Below are 26,018 nucleotides of genomic sequence, written 5' to 3' on the forward strand. Positions count from 1 at the left end.
GTTTTATATTTCATTGAAAATTTTCTCTTCAATATTCTCGAACTTAGTTTAAAATTTAAATTAATTCAATTCAAATGAAATCGTCGTTTAATGAGATAAAAACACAATTCATGTTAAATCTACAATTCCTTTTTTTTTATTATATTTATTTTTAATTCAAATAACAAGGAACGTAAATCAAGGGAATATTAAAAAGAGAAAAAAGAAGAAAACTAGAAAGACAGGAGAAACAGAAAGAAAGAGAGAGAAAGAAGAAAGAGCGAAAGAAAGAAAGAGAGAGAGAGAATAAGACAGATTCATTGAAGTAGTTACGAAAAGCATATTCGGGATACTGTAAGGAAGACTAATTTAATCGAAGGTCTGTTCGAATTGTTTCATTAGCATTTTATCGGTTTGATATCTTCTTTATCGTCGATGGAAATGAGAGAGGAAAGAGAGAGAGAGAGAGGAAACGAGCTATTAGAAAGAGAGATAAGGTTTTTATTTTCAATATTCGTTTGAAACGTTCGCTAAAGTTCCAATGAGCGCACTTGAGTAAATCAACGTTTTATCAGAAATTATCTAGCACTCGGATAAATTGACTCGATGAGCCTAAGTGGCGAAGATGAAGGTAAAAATAAAAAAAGAAAAAGAAAGAGAGAGAGAGAGAGAGAGAAAGGGGGAAATACAATCAAAGAAAACGAAGAAGGAAAGCGTCAGTGAGGAAAGATTTAATCGGTACAGTCAAAGGATTGTATGCGCGTAATTAGAGAAAGTTCAAATAACGAACGAAGGTAAGAAACTAAAATGCTAAAATGAAGGAGGAGTTACGAAAAAAGGAAAAGAAAAATGATGGGAATGATAGTAGTGGTTGGTTCCTTTGAACGAAACGAAAATAAGACAAACGAATTCTTCTATTTTTATCTGAAAAGGAACGTAACGGGAGAGAAATAACAAAAAAAGTAACTTGGTGTTAGTGTTGTCTCAAAAAGAACCCAACCCCCACCTTCCCCTTTCCCTTCTTTCTCTCGCTATTATCGTTTTGAAAGTTTCTAACCGAAATAAGAGAAAGAAGGACAAAAAATGTCCATTAGTTTTTGTAATTTTTGATTAAAGAACGTCAGAAGAAGTTGTATCTTCTTTTTTTATTTTTTTTTTCTTCTACTAAAAAACAAAACAAAGTAAGAAAAGATAAAACAAAAGGAATGGAAATAAAAGGCGCATACGATTTCTATTTTATTATAAATCAAACAAAAGAGAGAAGAAAGAAAGAAAGAAAGAGAGAGAAGGAGCTGAGGAAAACACAAAATGGAAATCGAAGAATAACAAAACAGTTTTCAAGATAAAGTTTGATCTAGTTTCTATTCGATAAAAGAATATCGACGTGAAACAGCAGCATCATCTTTTCCTTTACCCAATGTTCTCTATTACAAAAAAATTGCAAAATATAAAATAAAGACGAGAGAAGAGAGTAGAGTACTCAATTCTCGAGTATTATATTTAAATATTCTTTTTCTTTTTTCTTTATTGAGGTAAAAAAAAATATAAACGGAAAAAGCGTATCCTATGCCATGCTTACAAAGCGATCGAACATAAACGAATATTTTTAAAAGGATAAATAAAAAGGCGATCATGTTGGAAGATGATCTTCAACGTTGGAAATAACGAACACCGTATATACTCTTTAGATGATGTGTTCTCTTTCGCAAAAGAAAAACTGTTTGACAGGAAATAGTGAGGAGAAATTCGAAATATTATATTGAAATTATCGTGTAAAAATAAAGCAGAAATGTTTTGGGAACGAAATGAAATGTTTTTTGATTTTGTCGTCGATTCAATGCGACTTCTGCACATATTTCAATTTTATTTGGTGTTCAGAAACTCAATCAAACACGCGAACAATGCACCAAACTGCTTATGACGCGACTAACTTCGTGCAGTTAATTTTAAAAACTTACTCTCTTACACTTCGAGAAATGCAATTAAATAGAGATAACCAAAACTGGAGGAAGGTAGCTTACCTGACTTATGTAGAAAACACTGACCATTGATTTTAATATACTATTTTAATAAAAAAAAATAAAATATACTTGTACTCTTTGTCAAGCTTTGGTCGAACAAAATTAATATAGGAAAATAATGTAATAGAAAAAATATAATAATAAATGATAATATAACAGAAAGTATATAAATCAAAGTAAATACAATTAGTAATAATAATGAAAGATACAAAATATCGAGATTAAATTTGTACATATATAAAATAACGTTAATGTAAAAACAAAATCGAGAATATTAATAATACGAATAGAAATCAATTGAAAATAGATCAATAAGGTATCTAATGACAAACAAATTGCCAATAATATACCTAACAATTAATATAACGTTTAATAAAATGATATTTTATAATGTCGAGCTGTGTGACGTCGCGAAAAAGTAAAACAAAGCGTTTTGGGAACGAAATGAGACTTTTTTTTGGATTTTACAGATATAAACTGTTCGATGAAAGCTTCAAAACGATGATAAAAGATTCGAAAGGTCGAATGGATTGTTTTACGACGATTAGATCGACGATTAGGTCAAAAGTACTGTTAACGAGCACCGTACACGAGGTGGTAAACGATTCGTCGTGGTCCCGATAAATGCACGGCCATATTTCTTCTATTCCTTTTCTATCCATCTATCTCTTTTTGTTCTCTCTCTCTCTCTCTCTCTCTCTCACACTCTCTTTGTCGATTTCACATTGCTTCCGAGAAGCATAAATCAAGAAATATGGAAGAACGACTTTATTACTGCTATATATATATATCATACGTTCACGTTCAGGATTCATCGCTATTGCTCACGCATTTGAATACGAACATATAGGGTGACTCGAAAATAAGTCAAATATTAGTCTATTTTGGAAGATCTATACTATCGATCAAAAGTTTTGAATTAAATGCTTATTTTCTCTTATAAGTCGAGTATGCGTATCATCAATTTTGTTGAATTTGATCAACTGATCGATTACAGTGAATTTCATTTTTAAATGTAATTTATTTTCACTTGATTGTATTATTCGCGTTATATGAGAACGATAGTCGAAATAACTTTGACGCGTTATAGAAATTCACGCTGTAGAAACTCATGTTATACGAAAATCATCTACCGTATAAGATTACAAGTTTTGAAGTTGCGTTATGAGATATCTCGTTTGAATTTTTTTTTTTACTCGCGTATCGATAACTCGAGAAACCAAAAATATTTTAATTTTCATTGTAACGTTTTTTCAAAATAACGAAGCTCGTTGTCTTATGGCAAACATTATTTCGATATTTGCGAAATTAATGAGTTTAACAATTTGAATTATATTGTAAGAGATTTTAGTATCATTTTATGATAATAAAAGTCTCGTATAGTTTATATACGCAGTTTAAAACAATTGTTGGAATAAATATTCTTACTGACACGAGACCACCTCTATTGGCAATTTCTATAAAAATATGGGAAAAATATGAAATTAGAAACACTCGGAAAATTAATCGCAGGAATGGCCTAGAGAATATGTTGGCTGTCGTGAAAAATGAAAATGGTGTTTTTGATGAAATAGCAATTTAAGGAAAAATATTTCCTAATAAAGAAAGAAAAAATAATACAAAAAATGGTAAAGCATACTATTCGCAAGTTTTTTTCTGACAAAATAAATTAAGCGTGATTTCTCTAAGAGATTTATTTCGTCTTATAAATATTCTTTTCTCTGTAATTGCAGTAATTGCAAAATTATGACCAGAAGATTGGTGTCAAATTAATAACGATTTTTTACTATTCTATATTCGACTCTATTTTTCTTATTATGGGTCATGTAATAGATTATTGTAAAGGCTTTAATTGGAACTATTGATTTTTAATAACAATATTAATGTTTTAACAAAAATATAAATGACATCTTCAATCAACATTTGTGACCAAATCAATCCAACATTTGACGATTATAGCCGTGTTACAAAATTTAAAAATTAATTATTTAGAAGTCTCACTTAATTTTATTATTACACGATAATTTTAGAAATGAAAGAATGAAGAAAAAAAAAATAAAATGTGTATTAACTTGCTGATTCAATTTTTTTACTAATTATTGTAAGTTTTCATTTATCAGATCATGTTTCTTTTTCGATGTTCGATCTTTTCTTTTTGTTTTTTCATTTATCGAAATGACTAAAGTTGTTGGTATTAAATATTTTAAACAGCTATTATATGACTTCAAATTCTCTCTGTATCTTCCATTTTTTTTTTTATTATTACATCAAAACATTTTTATAGATATTCGAAATAATTTACGTTTTAAACGAGAGATTACTGAAATACTAAAAATTCAAAACCATCAGTTGAGAGTTTTGAAATCGGATTAAGATGATTAAATGAAAAAAATAATAAAAAGAGAAAAAAAAAAAAAAAAAAAAATTGGATTGATTGGATTTCAGTTTGTGATTAAACTCTTGAAATGTAACATAAACAAATTATTTTTCGAGCGTATTGTTACACTCGATGAAAACTGATTTGCAGCAATAAAACGAAATTTAAAAAGTGTTATGAGTAAAAAACTGTTAGGGTGACACCTGATCACACACGTATTTGTAGATTGATCGAATTTAATGACCTAATTTATAATAATATAATATAATTTTATATTCAATTAAAAAAAAAAGAAGAAACGAGTTTGATTAAAAAAAAAAACAACGAAAATTAATAGTTCAGATAAAAGATTATTAAGAAGAATACGTTCTGTTAAAAAAATCTCACGTAAGATGTGTTTTCCTAACAGCTATACAAAAATGTTCAAATAAAGTTCGATGAAAGTTGATGTCAGCTGAAATTAGGTTTGACGATAATAAATAGGTAAAATGCAAAGAAAATTATTATACAACGAAGAAGACAGAAGGTCGAATGCATCCAAGTTTTATCGTAAATGACTTTGTAACTTTTTAAATAAGCCTATCAGGATAGAAATTTATAAAAGAAAAACAAAGTATTATTAAAGTAAATAATGTAGGTCATTGGAATCAAGCTGACATAGTCATTTCACAACACCAAACTTGATTAATAAATAAATTGATTAATAATAAAAAATTAATAATAATAAATAACTTGATTAATAATAAAAAATAATAAAATTTAATAAATATAGGAAAAATTCAGAAAAAATTCTTTTTAATTATCATAATCAAAATATAAAATATTCGAATTAATAGTCATTTTCTCTTTCAATATTATTTTACAGTAGATTTTCTTAAAATAAGATAAATATATTTCAGATTTTACAGGAAAATTTTGATTCACCTCCGATTATCCAGAAAAATTTGCGAACACAAATCGTAAACTAAACGTGGATTGGTTAAAAATATTTCGATTAAGGATTAATCTCCAAATGTATTTTGCACTCGAAGTATTAAGTCGTCAAGTTAAATGGGATTGTGTATACGGTGTTACACAAAGAAAATTCACAATTTCTACTTATTTTTATAAACCATTACTATAAAGGTTAATTTTTATTCTAAAAATATACTTGATATATAATATTATAAACAATTAAACAACGACACTTGTATGTGGTGTCAGATGAACAAAGTTCACAACGTTTGTATCGTGTTATATGAACAACCAACACTGTATAGCAAAATTTGTTAAAAGTAGTCAAGTTAAATAAAATTTTGTATATACGTTTTCATATAAACAAAAGTGACAATTTTCTAATTCTATCTATACAAATGCAAAAAAGATATGTATTATTCTTATCCGTGTTAATTTAATAGAGAGAGACAAGTAAACTGGAACACTTGCCTAGCTGGTGTTATACAAATTTCAAAGTTGCAATGTTTGTACTTATTTATATGAACGAATGTAATACCAGAATGTGTATATACCGTTCTTAAAACATACTTGACACTCAAAGTTAGAAAGTAGTTCAAGATAAATAGAGCACTTCTAAAACCATGTAACAACACAAACAACAGTGACAATACGAGTGAACATCTGGTGTTCAATAAATCAAGCTCGTATTGTTACATACGTCAAATAATTACATTAGTCTATATAAATATATATAGAAAAAACTAAAAATGAAAACAACTTACATCGACGTGTATGCCAGTGATATTAAAGATCTTGGTGGTCTGTTCTTCGTTCGGTGAGTATCGGTAGAACTCGTACCTACCGCGGTACCACTGACAGAGTAAAGGGTGCCTTCTCGAGATCATAATGGCAGCGCAAGAATCACCTCCTGACCACGTTGCACTGCCTCGGAACCACTTCCAAGCTGACGTTCCGCAGGCCACCTCGCACCTTTGTGGGAAATGAGAACGGGAACGGAGCATTAAGCTAGTGTGCATCATTAGTCCGCCTTTACTCTCGTGCCGGGGGTACACAGCACGCGTCAGCGAGAAATTGCAATTCCACCCGAATGACATTCCTCGCTTCTCCTCTCTCAACCACTCCCACCACCCCCCACCCCTAACCCCTTTATACTCCTACTCGTTCGTTTCATCTTTATCCAGTACTTACTCTCTCTCTTTCTATTGCACCAACAAACACGCACCCACAACTCTTGTGTGTGTATTTATTTCCACCACCACCACCACCCAAACCACCCACTCATCCTACCTCCCCCTACTCCTCCTTCTTCTCTTCTCTTCGCTTTCCTATTTTTTTTTCTCTCACTCTACAAACAACCCCCATCCCCCACACCACCCTCCTCATTCCTACTTTACTCTCTCTATCGCACCAACAAACACGCACCCACAACTCTTGTGTGTGTGTATTTATTTCCACCCCAAACACCACCCAACCACCCACTCCATTCACCCTCCCCCCCACCCTGCTCCTCTTCTTCTCTCGTTTTCCTGTTTTTTTCTCTCATTTTCCAACCCCCACCCCTCCTCCTTCCACCCAACGTTCCGCCATTTCGCAATGATGTGCAGCAACACGCGATATTCTCAACAACACAACCCGATTCGGGCCCCTATTCTTTCCGCATTTTTTTTCGCTGACGTTTTTTCGGAATTATCGACAATTCCGAATCGTTCGATTGGTTTTCCCCGCGTTCGATCGACGACTCCTCGAGAACAGTTCTAATACGAGAACGCTTTTTTATCGAGATGTACGAATCGATTCCTACGAACTTTTTTTTTCTTTGTTTTGTTCCTCCCCCCCATCTCTTCTTCGATGAAAATTTCGAATTATTTTAAACTGTTTAATCGTAAGATGTAAAACAAACAATAATATATTCTTATTATACCAAACTTCAATGTTTCTCATTTTCTTTTTCATAAGCGTCATGATGAAAATTAATGTAATGAACAAATTTTATTTCTAAAGAAATTATACATCAAATGGTTGAAATAAATCGGTTCAATAAGTATAAAAAATGTAAAAAGTTTAATTAAAAAAAATACCTACAGAAATGATTAGTTGTTACACCCTTTTCCAATATTGTAATCGAAAAATATTATTTTGAAAAAGACCAGGTTAAAAGAACAAAAGAAAAAAACAAACAAGACTAGGAAGAGTTTAACAAACAAGGGGGGGGAGGGGGGGTATCACACAACAAAAAGTGAATTTTTCACCCAAGGACAGCACACGTCTGTCTAGGATGGTGGTGCATGTGTTGTCGGTGTCGGGGAATCGAACAGTGCGGGTGTGGGGGAGGGGATGAAAATGCCTTTCCCTACAAAGGACCCTAATGCTTGAACCAAGTTGGAAAAGCTGTCTTCTTCTTCTCTTCTCCTTTTCCTTTTTAGAATTGAAAAGAGAGTGGTTGGTAGTAGTAGTACGTGGCTATGCTTAAACATTTCCACGAACTACTTTGAGAACACGTTATTTCTGAAAGTCTTCCTTCATAGTTCGTTATCATTCAGTGTATGTGTATGTATATTATATATGTGTGTGTGTGTGTGTTGTGTGGTGTGTGTGTGTGCTGTGTGTGTGTGTGTGTGTGTGCTGTGTGTGCTGTGTGTGTGTGTGTGTGTGTGTGTTGTGTGTTGTGTGTGTGTGTGGTGTGTGTGTGTGTGTGTGTGTGTGTTTGTGTGTGTGTGTACTGTCCAAAATGTTCATATATATATATATATATCTCATTCCCTCTCATTCCCTCTCTCTCTTTTTTTCTTTCATTTACACTAACCCTCCTGACCGTAAGTTTTTATGCCACCAAAACACCGGAATCAATTACGACGACTCTTGACTAATTACTCGTAAACAGGCTAATTAGCCAAACGCGCTGCTTGTGACCTTTTTCACGTTTCCTTTTTTTTTCTTTCGAAAGAGGAAGAAGAAGAAGACGAGAAAAGAAAAAAAAAATACACCAGAGAGAAATAAATAAGGATAGGTAAGAGATGATGAAAAAAAAAAAAGAAAAAAAAGATAAGAAAATGATTTATTACGTATTCCTGTTTCTTTCATTTAAACGAAACGTTCACGAAAAGATGGGGAAGGTGAGGGGAGGGTGGGGAGAGAAAATGTTGGAAGCATTCTACGTATAATATATATTTTATATTTCATTTATATTTTTCTTTACCGAGTTTCCCCTAATGAAGCTAATATTCTTCTTTTTTTTCTTGGTTGTGGTAGTACACCTAACCCTTCGAATCGCGAGAATCCATGAATGAATCGAGGGGAAAAGAAAAGAAAAGAAAAGAAAAAAGGAAAAAGAAGGATAAGGGAATTATTTTTATCGTTCTATTTTTCGTCGAATTGTAAGAAAACTGTTAAATGGGATTAAAATCCAGCAATTAAAAAAGGAGCATAAAATAAGCGTGGAAAAAGTAAAAAAAAAAAGATAACGAGAAAAGGGATGAAAAGTTAAACGATTTATGTAAGAATACGATGACACATCAATCTTTTTTTAAAATTATTCAATTGATTCCGTTAATATATTATATGCGTGATTTTTTTTATTATTATTTAGATAATTATATTATATTTTATATTAAGTATAATTATATATATTATATTAAGTTTCGTTAAAGACAATTAAAATTAATTGTTTTGTTATAATATAATTAAATAATATAATAATTATAAATAAATTTAATTTGTATAATAATTCAATAACTATATCAACACGTTATTTCTTTTATTTTATGTGGGGAAAAAATTATTGTCGAAACAATTTCTTAACCCTCCCCCCTTACACCCCTTCAAGTAATTTTTGACGCGAGATTTCATTGCCTTTTTTTTCTTATTTTAATCGAATTTCACAATTTTATTAGATTAATTGATTTCTCGTATTTGTACGGAAGAAAAAAATGTTTTTCGAGTGTAATATCACAAAATGATTAATTCGTTAAATATTTTTAAAACGAAAAAATGTCCGGTGATTCACGTAACTGTAAAAAGCTGTATAATATATTTGTTCTGGTTAAAGTTAAAAAAAAACTGTTTAAAAAGTTTATGATTCACGATCATAGATTTTGTTTATTTTGCGACTGCGATAATTTATATGCACACGAGTTTTTTCATTGGTACGAACAATATGTTTTTGCAGGTGTAGATATTAATCATACAGATGACGTAGAAAATAGTTTTTGTAATATTGTAACCGAAAGAAATATTTACTTCGGTGCCTTTCAGATGGGACACCCTGTTAATATATTAATTGCCTATGCAGTGTTGCTAATATCGTCATTAGCTTCATATTGAAATATATTAGAACGTTACGTGTCTCCATTAATATTCCTTTAACAAAGATCATTTGATTTAATTTTCTTAACAATCATTATTATTTAACAATATTTTTTAGCATAATTTTGCAATATAAAAAATGTAAATTTTTTCACTTTAAAAATTGTATACTGTATTTAACGTTAATTTATAACAATTTATTATATCAATGACAATAATTATAAAATGTTGTGTATAAATATAATACAAATTATTTTATAGAAATAAATTATAAATAAATAATATTTATTTATAAATTTCATTAGTCATCTGTTTACAGATTTGTAAACACATATAATGTACTTTAAACCTCAAAACCATTTTAATGCTGATAACATAACACTTAATACGTGATTTTTTCAAATGAAAAATTGAAGTCAACATTTTTGTTATACTTTTCGTAAATTCATTTTTTACAAATTTCGTTCTAATAATTTACCACAGAAAAAGAGACCACGCGTTTAAATCATCCAGTTGAAGAAGATGACAGTGACGTTTACATGTCAACGTTTGTCTCTCTAATTTTACTTCTTTTGTTTTTGGCATAACTTTTCGTTTATAGTCGTACTTGTCCGGAGTCACAAATTTCAACAAAAAGATTTTCTCAAAAGTATTAAATATTTCAACATTTTGTTTTAAATTTCGTAAAGATACGAGAATCCAACTCCGATATATCGTGTAATTTTTTTTACACATTATAAACTTTGATAATAATGCTTCAAAAAAAAAGCTGCACATAAAAAAAAATACAGTTTTAAACTTTAAAAATCCGACATTTCACATATGCACCAATCCCACTAATAATTAAATTCAAATTTGACAATATTAAACGATCACTTTAAAACATCTATTGATTTGAAATATAACAAATCAGTCTCTTATCACCATTAAAAAAAAAATCAAATAAATTTTCGAAATATGAGTTAATAATTTATTAACCAATTTAAAATAAAAAAATATTCAAAAATGTCTATATAGATAAACTTTTAAAAATAAGATTAACGTTAAATAAGAAGCATCCCCCCCTCTCTCTCTCCAATAATAATTAAATCAAATTTGACAATAATTAAACGATCACTTTGAAACGTCTTTTCATTTCAAATATAACAAATCAGTCTCTTATCAACTATTAAAAAAAAAATCAAATAAATTTTCGAAATACGAGTTAATAATTTATTAACCAATTTAGAATAAAAAATATTCAAAAACGTCAATACAGATAAACTTTTAAAAATAAGATTAACGTTAAATAAGAAGCATTCTCTCTCTCTCTCATTTATACCAGTAGAAAATATCTTCAAAGTTTGACCGCAAAGATTTGAAATTCGTGACTAGGAAATTACGTCTGGTAAGATAATAATTTCCTCTTTACAATTAGCAGTGAAGTATTTCCCTTTGACGGGCACCAGTTACGTTTGTTCTCCATTCTATCTTCCCTCAAACTCTATCAGCTAGCTTGCTCTACGTCTCCTCTTCCTCCTCCTCCTTCCCCTCCACTTCTTCCTTCTCCTCTTTCCATAACTTTGAAATTTATAACGAAGTTTTAATAACCACTCTTCTTCCGGTGTGAAGGAAAGAGCCGACAGGTACTCGTTGTATCACGAGAGAATGGAAAACGACGCTTTGAATATCGTTTTACTTTCCTCCCCCTCCCTCTCTGTCTCTCTCTCTCTCTCTCTTACTTACTCTCCTCTTAAAATTATTATGCGCAAAATATTAGCCCCAAGGGGTAATTCCTTAACGTAAATGACGCGTTATCACGATTTAATGAATAATTATCTTATTTGATATCGGTTATATTGATATCCGATGGCCCGGTTGCGTCATTTCTGTGTCATCGTTCATCGATCCTTGACGTAATATAACGTGGGAGGGGGAGGAGGAGGTGGATGCAGTTCAAGCGCGAAAATTACTTCGATATTCACGACTGCATCCTATTCATGGCTCACGAAACCTAACGAACTGAAACAAATATGGACTCGATTTAATTGCCAACGAACCTAAATATACAATTTCTTCTCTCGCGAGAATATTTTATTATTAATTAGAATTAGAAATTAATTCATGTCCACGATTTTTTTTATTAATTAGTTAATCGTTTGTTATTCTGTTATATGTTTGGAATGTGTGGTTGATAAAAAGATTGAAATTTTATTATTCATCGAATGTCATTCGTTATAAACATTTTCGTATTTTTATTGATATTTTTGTTGTTGTAATCATAAATATAATAATTAAGATAATAGAGTATTTTTTTTCCACAAGAATGTATTATCATCATTTTTTAATTAAATATATTAAATATTTTAAAATATTTTAAATAATATTTTAAATTAAATAATATAAATAAATATTAATTATATATAAATTATTATAAATAAAAATAAATTAAATAAATATTTTAATTAATATTTTAAATATATTAAATATTTATCGTATACCGATTAACAATAATTGAATGCACGATTTAACAAATTTTATTTAAATACATTTAAATGATTTCTTTTATAATAATAAGATTAACAATATCACGGTGAATTGTTCTGTATTGTTAATCTACAAATAGATATGAAAATTATAAAACAAATAACATACGTTATATGTACGTGAAAATGAATAATGTATAATAAACTTGTTACAAATCTGTTATTTATTTTTCTAAATTGACTAACACATTTGTTTGTTAAATAGAATTTTTTCACAACAATATATTACTTTCTGTTTTTCAATGTAAATATTCATCATTGTGTAATTAAATATATTGAATATTTATCGTATACCGATTAACAATAATTGAATGCATGATTTAACAAGTTTTATTTCAACACATTTAAATGATTTCTTTTATGATAATAAGATTAACAATATCACGGTGAATTTTTCTATATTGTTAATCTACAAATAGTTATGAAAATTATCTAATTAATTAAATTATTCTTTCTTTCTAAATTATTTTTCTAAATTAACTAAAACATTTGTTCGTCAAATTGATTCAATTTCTGTTATCAGAGATATTATTTAATTATTTATAATTTTTAAATTGTTCGTTACTCGTTCGAGACTTCTCTTACGCGTTATCATTTTTTTTTGTTCTTATCATTCTATATAATCTTATTAAATTTCTATATAATCTTATTAAGGTATTAGAGAACGTTCGGTATAATTCAGGTATTCCAAAGGTGTGGGTGCACTTGCCGATACACCTGAGAACTTAATCTAGAGAAATTAAGCCGCAGTCGTAACTGGAAACGACGACGATCAGAATTGCAAAGTTCTGTTTCAACGTAACACTTGTCCTATACTGTATTCCAACCTAACTGTTTGGTTTTCATCTCCTCGACGACCTCGACCTGATCCTCTTCCTCTACCTTTGTCTTTTTTTTCTTTTTTTTTTATTTTCTTTTTATTCGATACAACTGTAAAATGCTTTTCACGCTGCGTTTGGTCAGACGGTAAATACATAATTCGAGATACAACATTTGTTATTTAAAGAATAATAAATGCAAGTGTAACTAAGAATGGAAACCTCATTTCTTTAATGAATCAATTTAATAATAATGAGAAAATTAAATGGAAAGTGTTTAAATCTTATTAAATAATTTTGAAAAATTCATCTTACAGTAATTTTCAATATAAATATTTTTATTATTATTATTTTTTATAATGTAAGAGAAAATGGTTTATGAGGTTTAAATGGTTATGGTTTTAAATATATAATTCGAGATACAATATTTGTTATTTAAAGAATATCGAATGCAAGTGTAACTAAGAATAGAAAATCTCATTTTTGTAATGAATCAATTTAATAATAATAAAAGAATTAAATGGAAAGTGTCTGCTTTTATTAAATAAATTTTGAAGATACATCCCACAGTAATTTTCAATATAAATTTGCATATTTATTATTATTATTACTAATTGTAAAAGAAATAATAGTTTATGCGATCCGGTTTCCCACATAATGAAATATTTAAAATTTCAAATAAATAATACGAATATATCTATAAAATATTACGTTGAAATATCTTTTCGATTGTATAATATAAGTTAAATTTACATTAATTAGGATACACCCGTTGGTAAAATATTTACTTTTACAAGAAAAATAATTTTATTACAAAATATTAAATGTACGGTATAAATAACATGTCTATATTTTCACGTAAATTCGCAGACACATCTCTTTGATATTTATTCCGTTTGATAAATATTTTTCGAATAAACAACAATTCATGCGTGAAATTCATCTCTGCGAATAAATAATGATAACACGATAAAGTATGAAAAAAAAAAAAATAAAAAAAAAAGAAAAATAAGAATAAGAAGAAAGCTAGCAAAGTATAATGCGAAAGTTTTAAGCGATTCGCATTGGTTAACGTCTCTCAAAGGATTCTTGAAAACGAGTGGTCGATGTTGAGAATAGCCAACAAGGAACCGCGACTTCCTTCCCTTTACGTTTCTCTTTCTTTCTTTCTTTCCATCTTTCTTTATTTATTTCTCTCTTTTCCCGTCTAGGTTTTTTTTTATTTTTTCTATTCCCAAGTGGAAAAGTCCGTTATCCTTGAACGTAAACCGGAAGCTTGAACGTAGCTTTCGATCGTTCTCCGGGGTATTCGAAAATATACGTCGTCGTATCTGCCTCGGCTTATTGTCGAAACGACCGCACTTCCAACTAGCAGCCTGAACTTTGACTTTGAGGGTGGCCGAATGGCTCGGCAGTTGCCAGTAAACAACCGGAAGTCACAAACAGATACCGTATTGAAAATGGGGAGAGAAAAGGAGAGAAAGAGAGAGGAGAGAGAGAGAGAGAGAGAGAACTAAAAAAAAAAAAAAAAAAAAAACAGAAAAAAGAACGATAGAGAAAGAGATAATTTAGTTTAATGTTAATGTGTTCAGAATTATAATATCAATAACTAAAAATAATCTTTTTTGGTGTTGGGAAACAAGTTCTTTTTCTTTTTATAATTATTTGATATTTTATTTAATTTATCTGTTGCAGTATATTTGTAGAATAAATTTTTTTTGATTAAGAAAGTTAGTTAATGCTAATGTGTTCAGATTTATATATCAAATAACATAAAATAATCTTTTTTGGTGTTGAGAATACAGTCATTATTTTTATAAATTATTTGATATCTATTTAATTTATAAGTTGCAGTTATATTTGTAGAAAATAATTTTTAGTGATTAAGAAAATGATAGAAAGTCAACGACAATGTTAACAAGATAGTACATTTTAATATATGAAAAACGCATATTTTCTTACAATTATTTAATGTTTTATATATTATTCTTTGATATGCATATCTTATTCTACGTTAAACCGAATTTTTTTAACTAAAATTTTTCAGTTACTCTATTACAGTATAAAAAAAAAATGATCTTTGGTAATCAAAAACAGTTCTTTCTTTATATAATTATTTGATTTATCTTCTTTAATTTAGAGGAAATGTAGAGAAGTCAACGACAATGTAATAAACGATAGTACATTTTAATATTAAAAAAAACGGTATTTTTCTTGCAAATTATCCAATATTTTTTAAAATTATTCTGCTACACGAAACATTCTCTTAATCAAAATTTTTCTAAATAAAAAAACAAAGATATTTATCTTCCTTACCAATCAACTTTCTATTTTTTCATATACTAACAATTAAACACCATTTCATATCCACAAAAAACAAATTGACAATTATAGAAAAATTACATTTGACAATTTTACTCCAAAAGAAAAAACAGCACAAAATGTTATTAAATTATAATATAATTAACACAAAGAAATTAATATTTAATATTACAATTAGAATATATTATTTTCCCATATACGAATAGAACGTTTATTAGGTTTATAATGCAATGAATAATATCATTTTCGTTATGGTGTATATCTAACATTCTAACTCGTTAATGTTTATTTGAATAACATTATTATAGCTTGAAATTATAAAAATTAGGGATGATGCATAGCTACAACATTCCATTTATTCACTTTGAAAAAAAAGCTACGACACAAACACACGTATCCGTTTTGCTTTTATGGTATCCCTAAAAGAAAAGTTTTCCTGAACGAATTTAAAAAGCGATATATCGAGAATTTTCGTGCATCGATCCCTTGTCGTTTATACACATACACACATACACACACACACACATAATTCAATGGGCTTCGATCCTCGTTCACCTGGAAACGACTCGATAAGCTCCGATCCTGCACGAAACGGATCCGTCATACGAAAGGGCAATCGTGTGTCATAAATATGAAAATCGAATGACGAAGGGAACGACATTTCTCATACCTGACAAGAGATCTTAATGTTCTGACATAATTATTAGACTGCACATTTTTTATGCACTTTCAAGATATCCTATTATGCAACAAATTGTGAGAATATTCAAACATGTGAATACATTATTTTATTTAGATTTAAGTTAATATATTTATCATTTATTATTAAATAAATTAATGTTATATATATAATTAATAATAATTATTAAATAATTTAATATATATATATATATATCATTATTAGTCATTTTATTGTCCCTTTATTTTTGGTAATTTGTGTCATTATAGAATATATACAGGGTGTCCCTAAATCGATTTACCGAAAATAAAAATAAAAACATATAGGGTGAGTCACGGACGTTTCTAAATAATTCGTAAAATATACATTGTATGCAAAAATTTGTCCTACACAGTTTAATTACACAGTTTAATAACACATTTTTTATGCACTTTCAAGATATCCTATTATGCAACAAATTTGTGAGAAATATTCAAACATGTGAATACAATTATTTTATTTAGATTTAAGTTAATATATTTATCATTTATTATTAAATAAATTAATATTATATATATAATTATATAATTATTATAATATAATAAATGAATTTTATTTATATAATTAGATAATTATTATTAAATAATTTAATATATATATCATTTATCAGTCATTTTACTGTACCTTTATTTTTCGTAATTTTGTGTTATTATAGAATATATACAGGGTGTCCCTAAATCGATTTACCGAAAATAAAATAAAACATAGGGTGAGTCACGGACGTTTCTAAATAACTCGTAAAATATATATTGTATGCAAAAATTTGTCCTGCACAGTTTAATTATAATATAGAGAGGTGGATGTGTATGTGTGTGTGTGTAATGGTGAACAAAACTTTGACGAAAATAATTTTTTTATGAAATATCTAGGTCATTGGTTTTCTTTCTTAAATTGAATGCTTAATATTTTTTTCTGTATTCTGATAAAGAATTAAATTCTGCATAACAAAATTATGATGCTATAGAACCTACCATGATAAAATATTACTGAGATAAAATTAATATAATTTTTTTCATAAATATTAGATTATTAAATATTATAATAAATAACATAAACGTTTAAGAATTAATGTTTAAAAAAGCCTAATATTTCTGGATTCTGATAAAGAATTAAATTCTGCATAAAAAAATTATGATACTATGTAGAACCTACCATGAATAAAATATTACTGAGATAAATTATTATAATTTCTTTCATAAATATTAATTATTAATATACAATAAATAACATAAACGTTAAAAATTAACATTTAAAAATGCCTAATATTTCTGGATTCTGATAAAGAATCAAATTCTGCATAAAAAATTATGATATTATGTAGAACCTAAAATGATAAAATATTACTGAGATAAATTAATATAATTTTTTCATAAATATTAGATTATTAAATAAATATTATAGAATAAATAACATAAACGTTTAAAAATGCTTAATATTTCTGGATTCTGATAAAGAATCAAATTCTGCATAAAAAATTATGATACTATGTAGAACCTAAAATGAATAAAATATTACTGAGATAAAATTAATATAATTTTTTCATAAATATTAGATTATTAATAAATATTATAGAATAAATAACATAAACGTTTAAAAATGCTTAATATTTCTGGATTCTGATAAAGAATTAAATTCTGCATAAAAAATTATGATACTATGTAGAACCTACCATGAATAAAATATTACTGAGATAAAATTATATAATTTCTTTCATAAATATTAAATTATTAAATATTATACAATAAATAACATAAACGTTTAAAAATTAACATTTAAAAATGCCTAATATTTCTGGATTCTGATAAAGAATTAAATTCATTAAAAAATTAAATAAATTAATTAATTAAGAATTAGATTTATTAATCTAATATTATAAGTAGTATTATTAATCTAATATTATTAATATTATACAATAAATAACATAAATATTTAAAAATAACAAATAATTTAATTCACATTTAACGCCATCTATCCTTAATAAAAAAAAAAAAAAGAAAAAATGCTGGGAAGAATAAGAAAAAGAAATGATTAGCTACTGTAATGTGTTAAGAATTTTGGTAGAATAAATCTACGTCGAGTCGGCTTTGGAAAGAAAAATTAACGAGATTTTTCGAGATCCTTGGGTCTGTGAAAGAAGAAGAAGAAGAAGAAGAAGTGGAGAGAAGGAAGAGAAGAAGAAGGGAGGAAAAGGGTGTTGTAATTCGATGGCGTGCTTGGAAGAAGGATAAACGAAGAAAGGAGTGGGAACGAGCGATTTCCGACGTACGTAGAAATCACCACCACTTCTCCTCATTCTTCCCACGATAATGATCCTTCGTGAAGGTTTTTCTCGAATACCACGGAAGTGCTTCCACCGAGGTTGTTCTCTGTGTTTGTCAAGGACAGACGAAAAGGAAGAGCTGGGAATAAGATGGAGGAGAATACTGGTACACAATAATATAAAGAAATTCAAGAACCTTTATCTTCGAATCGAGTAGTATTCGCTATGGAGTTTTCCTTGTAAAATAAGGAAAATTAAAAAGTAGAAAATAAATAGGACAAAAAAAAAGAAAAAAGAAAAATAAATCAAAGTTATTACGAATAAATTCTAAATGGAAACACACATCTGTGTGAGATACTTTTTTCTGTTTGATCAATACAAATTCACACGTTGTTACTTTTCCTGCTGAATGTACACAAAAAAAATAAAATAAAGTATATTATGTTTCTTTTTAACAATTTATCGAATAAAATATAAAGTACTAACTTTGAAATGATGTTGTATTACGTTCAACGGTTTGTCACGAACTGAAGCAAATTTTGTATACTTATTTATTATTATTATTGTTTATCATATAGTTGACAGTTGTAAGAAGTGGTATTTTCGTAGTTTATAGTTTATATTAGAAAAATATATAACAGATTTCCTGCCATAAATAATTTGTACAAGCATCAGGTCTAATTTTTTTTTACTTTTTTTTTTTTGATAGCATTTACCAATACGTATTTTATTTTAATTATTAATATTATATTTCTCTATTGAATTAATAATTTTTTTAATCGAACCTTTTTTGTTCTCTACAAAATTTATTATAATTTACAAGAACGCATGGATTTGTTTTATTTCTGTGATAATTTCGTTTTTACGTGTAAACAATTTCGATTCTCAGAAAACGAGGAAACAGGTTTCAAGAATCCCACTTCTAAGAATTTGATAAGCTATTCGTGAATATTTTTAAAATACGGTTTTATTCCTTCTTTACATATAACTCTCTCCTAAATTTTCTAATAATTGCAATCGCAATAACTCATAACCATACTAATTCGTAATGTTTTCAATAAAATAATTACTATTACATAATAATAATAATAATCAATGACGAACTGTTTCAATTTATTTTTCCCCCTCCCGTCAATTTTATTAATTATGATATTATATAATACAATCTATAAAAAAAAAAAACAAAAAAAAAAAGAAAAATATTATCAAAACCGTAGGAGACAACAATCGTTAATATTCCCTACCTGAAAAAAATGGAGGTCATAAAAAAATGAAACAAAAAAAAAGAAAAAAGAATGGCAACACTGACAAAAAAACTTTTGAATTATCCACAGTTTTTATCGAATTTCTCCTCTTTTATCCATCGCACACCCATTGGGGTGGCAAAGAGAGGGAGGGAGAGAGGGAAGTGATGGAGGGGGGGATGAGGGGCCGTTAGTAAAATTTATTATTCTATTCTATTCCTGTATTTGTGTTATTTTTTTTTATCTTTTTTTTTCTTTTTTTCTTTTGGGAACGTATCGCATCAAAAATGACCGACGAAGTGTCGAAGTTATGTCTATTTTTACGTGCATATTATTCTATATTCTGTACGTTATAACTTCCACCCATATATATATATAAACGTGTACGTACATATTCGATACTGATTGAAATTTCGTACGCACCACGTACGAACCGTACGCACGTACGCACCCACCCACGCACACATAGATACATGCATGCATACATACATGCATACGAAGATAGGTACACTCATATCAAACGTAAATGCATACACAACGTATATATTCAGGATTTAATCCTTAAAAGCGGACGCGTTGTAACGTGTAATCTCTTCCAAAATCTGCACGGCGTTGGTACAGTATCATAAAGCTCGAACAAAAATGAAAATAAAATGTGAATACGGAACATGAAAGAGAGAAAGAGAGAGAGAGAGAGAGAGAAAAAGAGAGAAATGGAGTTGGCAGAAGACAAAACGCACGTGTACACACGTACGTATCTATTATATATGTAAAGTGTGTGTGTATGTGTGTGTGTGTGTGTGTCTTTCTCTTTCTATTCCTCTACATATGAGGTTTATATGAGTAAATGAAAATACAGGAGAAGGGGACTGATTTGTGCAGTCGAATGTCAAAAAGGTAGAAAAAACGTGTGATCATTGAAGAACTGGAAAAACGTGTTACTTCGATGCCTGATTTGATATAAAAAGTTTCCTTCTCACTCTCACTCATTCATCACTAGGCAAGCAGAAGATATTGTGATTGATTTTCGTAGAACAAGAGTAGTTCAAAGGAGTATGTTTTATATAGGTGTAAAAATGTATACCTCGTTACCGATCAAAGTTAAGAGATGTGAGAATTTTTGTCGGTTTAAAAGAATGTTGGAAGAGTATATTGAGTTTAAAGTGAGGATGATTGTAAGAGATCATGTTTTCTCAATTTTGTATTTGATTATCTCATTATTATATATATATTAGATTATTATATTAGATTATTAGATTATTAGATTATTTATTATAGATTATATTTTATATATATTATTATATTATACTAGATTATTATATTTTCTCTTTATTTTCATTAGGGTTATATTATTATATTAGATTATATTATTATTTTTTTATTTTATTATATTATATATTATATTATATTATATTATTTTATATAATATATTTATTTTTTTATATAATATATTTTATTTATATATATATATATATTCGCATATGTGTGTGTATGTGTGTAAATAGCTAAGAAAACTAAATAAAAAAAATATCTATCTATCTCTTTCTCTCCCTCTCTCTGTCACACACACACACTCTCTCTTTTTCTTTCTTCCTTTCAGTTTGTGTCTATCTATCTGTCTCTTTCAATTTTCATACACAAACAAGAAGAAAATATAACGAAGGAAGTCGACTTGGTAGCCATAACATTATCGTTTTTATGATATTCGAGGACAAGGTGGGCGTTCTTAGCGTGTCGAAAAGAGATGCTAACCTCAGGTTCCTCCTCGTGTTGGTTAAATGAGGAAAATGGCATACAGTAGATGGCATAATAAAACCTTCCAACGGAAGAGAAAGAGATTTTCGTAGGATCGTCAGAGTGATAGAGATAGAGATAGTGAACGATAGTATGTAAGAGAAAGAGAAAGAGAGAAAGAGAGAGAGAGAAAGATGTTCCTTTTTCTGGAAAAGAGGGTGAAGAAGGGATAGCAAAGCGGCTCGTTTTAGACTCTTTTTAGAGGCTGGCACGGCCTGATGAATTTTGCATGAATAAGAGATAATGCATAAATCTTTACGTCGAACCTCGACCGCACTTCCTCGTCAAGCGAGTTACGTTAACGTTCTGAAAGAGAGAGAGAGAGAAAAAAAAAGAAAAAAAAGAGAGAGGAAAAGAGAGGAGATGTTTTATCCTTTGGCGAGCCCAGTTCTCCATAGAAATGATAAAGGAAATTAAAATACGTCTATTCTAGGGTTTTTTCACATTTTCTTCTTTTTTTTTCCCATTTTTTTTTTGAAAGAATTTAGAGAAAATTTGAGGAAGGACTAATTAGAATATTCTCGTGGTTTTAAAAAATGATATTAATAATAAAATAAAAGAAATTTTTATGTTGAAATAATTAATTTGATATTATATTAAATAATGTGTTGCGACATTATTTTGTATTAAACAGAATTTTAAGTTAAGATCAATTTGTTTATTTTGAAATAATAAGGGCATATAGTTTTCTTGGTATTAAATTAAAACGTTAATTTTTTGGAAGAAAATTTGACAAGCTTCGATGACCTATGTTTAAGAATGTTTTCAAGAAAAATTCATTTGTTGATCTGCTATTAAATAAATATTAAATCATAACTGGATATACTTTAGGATATTTTTCACGAAGAAAAATCTAATTGTTACAAATATGTATATATATATATATTAAACAATATTATACAGCAATACGTTGTAATTCTGTAAACAGAGAGAGACATTTCTGCATTGGAAAATTAACATTGCATTTGCAATAGTTGAATTAATCGAATTACTAATATCGATTTCAATTGTAATTTCCGATTATATGATAAACGAATCAGGGTGTTGTATTTGTAAATTATAATTCAATGCAACAACGATCACGCGGTTTACATTTTCTACGATATTATGCAAAATTTATTACAACGACATTGATTTAAATGAACATCGTGCTATTAATAATAATAAGGAGTAATATTTCATTTTTCTTTTTTTTTCTTCTTTTCTTTTTGTCAAAAGTTTCAATCGTCGGGAAAATATGCAAAATTAGCGATAATTAATCTTATTAATCGTTTCGCGAATTTCCGGTGATGTTTCTAACGAGTGTGGAAATGCAGTTGTGTTTTATTCGTCTAGGCAAAAAAAAAAATAAATAAAATGAAAGAAGAAGAAGAAAAAAAAGAAAAGAAAAAAAAAGGAAAGGAGAACCTTTTCATTCATTATTTAACGCGGCATAGTTAGTAGTAAAAAAGAAAAAAACGTGCCAACGCATATGTATATCGTTTTTTATTCGCATAAATTCGCACAGGTTACTCACTGTTCATCTTAAAACAAGCGCAACGACGAGCTGATCCGATGATATTATCGGTGGTCTCTTCTACGAGCTATTAATAAATGAATTACGTTGCTGACCAACGATGCGTACGGTTGGCTCATGTAAAAAATAAAAAAAAAAAAAGGAGAACAAAAAATATGTAAAACATCGATACACGAGCTTGTATTAAATTCAAACAAAAATTTAATAATCTCTTTAGCTGTATAATCGATTCAAATTATTATGTTCATTCACGTAAATCTTTTCGCAATATAAATCCAAATGTTTTGACGAAAATATTCATACGATTGATAAATTTAATTTTTTTTTCTTTTTTTTTTCATAGGATAAGAAATTATTTATATTAGAGAAAAAAATATTTGGTTGTTAAATCTTTGAATTGCATCAATTAAGAACAATTGTCTCGTGTATTATAATTTATATAAATACTTTTTCTGTCAATTTATTCCACGATTATTCTAATTAATCAAGTGAATCGAATATACACGTTTTTTTAATATAATTTTAATTTATTTATAATATAATTTTTTATTATTTTTTTTATTTAATTTATTATTTTTTTATTTTTATTTTTTTATATTTTATTATTTTTTAATATAATTTTAATTTTAATTTTAATTTTAATTTAAAAAAATAAATTTGTAATTTTTGTACGTGTATGTGCATGATGTTTATTCTTACTCATAAGGATTAATTATAAAGATAGATATTAATAATAAAAGAAAAAAATGAAATAAATTGATGATTCGAAAATGTTCGAAGTGAAATCATAAATTTTCTTTATCGTATAAAACGAAGAATTTCGATCAGCGAATTTATTTAACGATTCCCTCCTTCTTATTGATTCTTCGACGTAATATAATGCAGTAAGAGGGTAGAGTTACCTCCCACTTGAATCCCGTTAGAAGTTGAAAACGGAATCGAATCGTTCGTTTCGTCCTCGTTCTCTCTTTTTCTTCTTTTAGCAAATCGTTCACGACAACATGACGAAGACTTCGAGTTTGTGCTTTTAAACTACACGAAACTATTGCGGTATTTTCTTATGATCACCAACCAGAAACAGAAGCGCTTTCTCGTTTCAGTATAATTACCATTACATTTCATGTGTCGTTTCTGATAAAGGAAAAGATATATCTAGTAATAGTAGTAGTAATAGTATTATAGTAATGGTAGAACAAAAAATGGTAATATGGTATATCTACAAATTTTATATAGTTTTTTTAACCAAAATCTTGTTCATAATTTAAAAAAACTGCGTTATAATATATATTTATATAATCTAGTTATTATTAATTACAAAAATAATTATATATATATATAAATATATGAATTAAAAATATAAATTATTAATAATTAATATAATATTATTATAGTTTAAAAATTTTTAATGGTAAATTTATATACCATTCTTATAACAAAATTATAATTATATATAAAGTATATGAATTATAATATTAATATACTACAATATATTACTATTAATATATGTGATATATTTTAAATGATAAATGTGATAAAAAATTCTCTTACCAATGAAAATAGATGAATACTTAATTCGCATTTCTAATACCAATCATTTCTTCCGTAACAGTAAATTAGTAGGTTAATGGTTGGGATGGTTGAGCTATTGATAAAGTGATTTAGTTTGCACTACAAGAGAACCACCGGACCACCTTCGTTTGGAGACCCCGCCGGGTGAGCTTTGGGAACATTAGTTAGAGTTTTCCTTGTACGTCGCCTAGCTCACATTTTCACTATCTTTACTACCCTTGGGGCGACCTTTCGCGTTTGTCCTCTTAATTGAGTTTTTTCAAAGGCTCTACATCAGTAGCTAAAGATACGGCTAGATACAAGTAATAGTAGTAGTAGTCGTATGATTCTATGGTGGTAGTAGTGGTGATGGTGGTGGAAAAGAGATGGGAATGAAAAAGGTAGAGGGAAGGAAATTCGAGAAAAGTAAATTGTCGTACTTCTAATCTACAACGTACACCATAGTCCTTCTACTAACAAAGCTTGACAACCTTGATAAAATGTTTCCTTGTCCCATTCGAATGATGATGATGATGATGTGATGAGGATGATTATGGTTTTAAGTAAAATACTGTGATATTTCATTTTCGTTAAGTTTATTTTCAATAAAAGAATAGTAAATTCAATTAAACGAACATAATTGAAATGAGAGAAATATTTGACTCTACTCTTCTTTCTTCATAATTCCTATAATATCTCTCGTTAATTAAAGTACAAATATATTCACATAGAAAAGTGAAATATATGGGAAAGAAGAGGGGGGAATGGGAGGGTTTTTACTGGTTGAACGAATCCATTTATTACTTTCTCTCGATTTGAATTAAATCCTAAAGCTTATCGTGTGTTCTAATCGAAGTAATAAACTCAATTGTTTTCCCGTGTAAATCAATGAAATTTCATCTGTCAAATATTGACAATTAATCAACATTTTGCTTGACGATTATAAATTATAACGTAGATAATTTTCCAATTATTCATTTATAAAAAGTAACGTTTATTATATTCAATCTTTCATTATGATAACGTGAGTTTACAAATAAAAGAAGTGTATTAGATTTAGATAAATTATCTAAATTATTTTAATTTATCATGCACACCACACACACACAACACACGTTGAGAATATTATACTTATAATGATACTATTTTCTACCGAGGTTATGATTAATTCATCGACAATGCCATTACTTTTTCTACAACGAGAAACGTGAATTGTTATGGCTTGAAAAAAGACGTAAAAATAAAAAATGAAAAAGAAAACGAAATCTGTCGTAAACCGGTACAGTTTATATTCGAGAATTATTATTACGAGTTCAACAAGTGAGATTTTTAGCCACGTAGAATTTTATCCCCCCATTTTATTTTTCCCCCCCGTCCATAAAAAATTTGAAAAGAAATACCAGAAAGGAACGATTTATAAATTCATGCGAGCACATCTCGTCACGCGAAATAAGTTTCGTTTGAAACTATGATTTGAGTCGATTAATATTTTACCCCACCAATTTTGCCCTAGTTTTTTTTTACGAAAATTATTTTTTATAATATACTAATAACCAACGAAAAAAAATCTAAAGAAAATTATTGAACTAGGAAAAGTAAAAGATAGATGTGAATAAATGGAAAATAAAATTAATTTG

The sequence above is a fragment of the Polistes fuscatus genome, unplaced genomic scaffold (genome assembly GCF_010416935.1).
Source record: "Polistes fuscatus isolate 324 unplaced genomic scaffold, CU_Pfus_HIC Scaffold86, whole genome shotgun sequence".
Classification (NCBI taxonomy): domain Eukaryota; kingdom Metazoa; phylum Arthropoda; class Insecta; order Hymenoptera; family Vespidae; genus Polistes; species Polistes fuscatus.